The following is a 5,000-nucleotide window of genomic DNA, read 5'->3' as shown; positions in this document are numbered from 1 at the left end:
CCATTATTCCATGCACACAGTATTCAGGCGGGCTTGCCTGCTTTAAGCACTCTAATTTGTTCAAAGTAAACGTGCCGGCCCACCGAGACACTCAATAAAGAGCACCCTGGTAGGATTTCAACGGGGTCCGCCTCGGGACGCACGAGCACGCACGGGGCGGTCGCACGCCTTCGGCTCGCCCCACCGGCAGGACGTCCCACGATACATGCCAGTTAAACACCGACGGGCGGTGAACCAACAGCGTGGGACACAAATCCAACTACGAGCTTTTTAACCGCAACAACTTTAATATACGCTATTGGAGCTGGAATTACCGCGGCTGCTGGCACCAGACTTGCCCTCCAATAGATACTCGTTAAAGGATTTAAAGTGTACTCATTCCGATTACGGGGCCTCGGATGAGTCCCGTATCGTTATTTTTCGTCACTACCTCCCCGTGCCGGGAGTGGGTAATTTGCGCGCCTGCTGCCTTCCTTGGATGTGGTAGCCGTTTCTCAGGCTCCCTCTCCGGAATCGAACCCTGATTCCCCGTTACCCGTTACAACCATGGTAGGCGCAGAACCTACCATCGACAGTTGATAAGGCAGATATTTGAAAGATGCGTCGCCGGTACGAGGACCGTGCGATCAGCCCAAAGTTATTCAGAGTCACCAAGGCAAACGGACCGGACGAGCCGACCGATTGGTTTTGATCTAATAAAAGCGTCCCTTCCATCTCTGGTCGGGACTCTGTTTGCATGTATTAGCTCTAGAATTACCACAGTTATCCAAGTAACGTGGGTACGATCTAAGGAACCATAACTGATTTAATGAGCCATTCGCGGTTTCACCTTAATGCGGCTTGTACTGAGACATGCATGGCTTAATCTTTGAGACAAGCATATGACTACTGGCAGGATCAACCAGGGAGCTGCGTCAACTAGAGCTGAGCAGCCGGCCGCCCGGGAGTGTGTCCCGGGGGCCCGCGCGAACACGCAAGCGTCCGCTCAATCATTCTGCAAACAGGAGGAGGCTGAGCTCCCCTGCACAATACACCTCGAAACCCTCTCAGGTCCCGGCGGCGCGCAGCGCCGTCCCAAGTACTTGGTCGGGTTCGAGAGAGGCGCAATCGCCCGGAGTTAGGCGAGTAGACGCTTTCGGTGCGACCACCCGTGCTCCCAACTGAGCTTGCCGCTGCCGACAGAGGCCCGGGAGCGTGCTGTCGTGGCATTGCCGGCGGGAGACAACACGCGCCACCTACGGTGACCGGCAGCTCCAACGCCAGCGCCACAGAAGGACAAAAGCCCCACTTGGGTGCCGAAGCGAACTCTCCCAGCACAGCGCACGCGCCAACACATCCGCACAGCTGCGATACAAACCACCAGCGAGAACCGCTGGGGCGACCGAGCAGCAGACGGCGTCGCGGCGCCGAGCGCCGGGCGGCAGCGCATCCTCAACGCACACAGTCCTCAATCGGACCAGCACACTGAAGATGTCCACCGCGCTTCGCACCGGGCCCGCGAGGACCTACTTTGGCCGCACGGCGCCGCGCGCAGGGTGCGCCGGCGCGCAGCTGCGACGCCTGCCGCGTCCGTCGGCCGGCGCGCCTGCCACTGGCCGCCCCCACCAGCCGGCTGTAGCGCGTGCGCCCACGCACCGCGCGGCCAGCACGCCGGGAGGCGCCCCCTCACCGGCCGGGGACGGTCCCACCCAGCCACCGCCGCGTATCGCTTCACACCCAGATGCCGTTCAGTTTCGTCGGCATGGTGGGTATCGCTGGAACAACCGGTTAGTACCTCAACCTATCGTCGCCATCACCGATTCACCCCTAGCGAGAACAACCGCACCACAACAGGTTACCATTTGTTCATTTGCGTAACTTCACCAGAAAACGCAGGCGTCCATCGCCATTTGCAACTTCCACGATTATTGCATGCCTGTGTCAGGTGTCACGCCACACTACGTCTGCCCACATACACGCAACAAAATGTGCACGCCTAGACAATACGTGGAAGGTGGCCCCCGTACGTATGCGATGTCCATTGCTCGAACGACTGTCAACCGGCCTCTGTAGCATGTCGCAGATATGGAACGCGGTGCACCATGCCATCACGGTGTGTGAGGAGAGACGACTAGGTCCGAATACATCAACAGACAGCTCATGCTGATCGCCATCCACGGCGTCCGTTCCTCCCACACGTCTCTATGGCGTACCACACTGCAATCCAGCTCTCATAGGGAGACGACACGTAGCTGCGTGCACAATATTTGCACTGTATGGTCCGCCGTTTTTGGGCGCAGTCGTTGTACGGTCACACATGTGCCACGATGTATCATTCAGTACATAAGGACGAATGTGCAGTACAGATTGTGGTTTACGCGTACGACATTAGCGGACAGTTGACACAGGCCGCACCACAACGTAGCCTGAGTACGTCGCATGCGGAGGGCATTGAACATGCAAAGTTCTCACCAACCAGCTTGCGAAGGCAGGGGGCAAGGTGGGGACGTGGGGAGGGGCGGCATGTACGTCCTGCTGCCATCCACATTACAGTGTACAGCAGGAGCATGTGGAAAGTGAGCAAGACTTGCAAGGTGTTTAACATGAAGCGATACACAGGGGAGCGGGGAGTGCGAGTAGCGAACTATATTGCGAGGGTTGCGGGTGGGCAACACTACACTAATTGAACGAGTCGTATAACAATTACAGAGCAGGTTTAGGCGACAACGTGGGTTACGTTAGGCGACAACGTGGGTTAGGTTAAGGCACGACGTGGGTTAGGTTAAGGCACGACATGGGTTAGGTTAAGGCACAACATGGGTTAGGTTAAGGCACAACATGGGTTAGGTTAAGGCACAACATGGGTTAGGTTAAGGCACAACATGGGTTAGGTTAAGGCACAACATGGGTTAGGTTAAGGCACAACATGGGTTAGGTTAAGGCACAACATGGGTTAGGTTAAGGCACAACATGGGTTAGGTTAAGGCACAACATGGGTTAGGTTAAGGCACAACATGGGTTAGGTTAAGGCACAACATGGGTTAGGTTAAGGCACAACATGGGTTAGGTTAAGGCACAACATGGGTTAGGTTAAGGCACAACATAGGTTAGGTTAAGGCACAACATGGGTTAGGTTAAGGCACAACATGGGTTAGGTTAAGGCACAACATGGGTTAGGTTAAGGCACAACATGGGTTAGGTTAAGGCACAACATGGGTTAGGTTAAGGCACAACATGGGTTAGGTTAAGGCACAACATGGGTTAGGTTAAGGCACAACATGGGTTAGGTTAAGGCACAACATGGGTTAGGTTAAGGCACAACATGGGTTAGGTTAAGGCACAACATGGGTTAGGTTAAGGCACAACATGGGTTAGGTTAAGGCACAACATGGGTTAGGTTAAGGCACAACATGGGTTAGGTTAAGGCACAACATGGGTTAGGTTAAGGCACAACATGGGTTAGGTTAAGGCACAACATGGGTTAGGTTAAGGCACAACATGGGTTAGGTTAAGGCACAACATGGGTTAGGTTAAGGCACAACATGGGTTAGGTTAAGGCACAACATGGGTTAGGTTAAGGCACAACATGGGTTAGGTTAAGGCACAACATGGGTTAGGTTAAGGCACAACATGGGTTAGGTTAAGGCACAACATGGGTTAGGTTAAGGCACAACATGGGTTAGGTTAAGGCACAACATAGGTTAGGTTAAGGCACAACATAGGTTAGGTTAAGGCACAACATAGGTTAGGTTAAGGCACAACATAGGTTAGGTTAAGGCACAACATAGGTTAGGTTAAGGCACAACATAGGTTAGGTTAAGGCACAACATAGGTTAGGTTAAGGTACAACATAGGTTAGGTTAAGGTACAACATAGGTTAGGTTAAGGTACAACATAGGTTAGGTTAAGGTACAACATAGGTTAGGTTAAGGTACAACATAGGTTAGGTTAAGGTACAACATAGGTTAGGTTAGGTTAGGTTACACGTTGTTGTAAGGAAAGGTGTAGGGGGGGGCGGGGGCGGCAGGTTCGTTGATAGTGATTATAGTAAGTGAATGCTTGTGACATGATCAGATTTGTCACGTCAGGATGCACCTTTGGCTTATTAGAGGCGGCGCTCCAATTCTATGCTTGTGTCAGACCTGTGTCTTTGACTCATGTCATTGTTTGTGCGCTGTGACAGGAGGTACTATTGTGATGTTGGGTGCACCGTTGTATAGGACATGTGTGGGTGTTGGTGCCTGATCTGCGCAATGGTGGATGTCGAAAGGGTGGGATATTGTATTTTCCGCATGGACCTCCTGGTCTGGTTGTGATAGTGTGGATTGTGTAATGTGGCGGAGAGGATGCACTGGATGTTGTTCCATGCTGGTGCTTACATATTGTATGTGCGCCCGTTAGAAGCAGAGAGTGGTGCGTGATCAGAGTGGCTGGCTGACGTGTGGTTCCCATTGTGGGCAGACTCTTTCAGCATGTATACGGACAGTTGTATATATATTCTGTAGTTTGATGGCTCTGCATTGATTACTAATCAGCGCCGTGTGTACGGGTAATCTGGTTCCAGTCCAAAATGTTCCATCTGTGTACATTAGTGACAAAGACTCCCCTCATGCAGTGGGGCTCGGTCTGTTATAACTCTTCCGCGTAATATATTTGCCCCACGTTTTTGCGACTGCGAGTGCGAGTGCAACGCGCATGGGGACCGACATGCTGATGGCTCGGTATCGGACGCCGTACAGTGAGCAACGCGATCGCGTCTCTCGCTCGTAAGTGGTACAGGTCGCGGCTCATGTATAGGGACAGCGGGAATGTCGCATATTGGCAATAACTCTTCATGAAACGCACGTTATAGGGGTGGATTGCACTTTACGAGTGCGGGAAACGTCCGCCGTTCATCCGCTGGAGGTGCGCGTTTGGCGGTTGGGGTGGTGCACGAACGGGTGCGGGTGGAGTCATTGCCGGTCCACGGCTTCGTGCGGCAGAGCCACTGGAGATTGGGTGCTATGGTCGACAGAGGCTGC

General features: G+C 53.2%; 1 non-coding gene across 1 annotated transcript in view; it reads right to left on the bottom strand.

Moving 5' to 3' along the window:
* The window catches only part of LOC124731782, a 1,909-nt gene extending 1,001 nt beyond the window's left edge, over positions 1 to 908 (bottom strand). The window contains exon 1 of the ribosomal RNA XR_007008478.1: positions 1 to 908. This exon is cut by the window's left edge and continues 1,001 nt beyond it. This is a non-coding gene — a ribosomal RNA (small subunit ribosomal RNA).
* Positions 909 to 5,000: the final 4,092 nt, after the last annotated feature.

The sequence above is a fragment of the Schistocerca piceifrons genome, unplaced genomic scaffold (assembly GCF_021461385.2).
Source record: "Schistocerca piceifrons isolate TAMUIC-IGC-003096 unplaced genomic scaffold, iqSchPice1.1 HiC_scaffold_1302, whole genome shotgun sequence".
NCBI classification, from domain to species: Eukaryota; Metazoa; Arthropoda; class Insecta; order Orthoptera; family Acrididae; genus Schistocerca; species Schistocerca piceifrons.
Note: the sequence above shows the minus strand (reverse complement) of the source record. Positions and strands in the feature narration are given on the sequence as shown.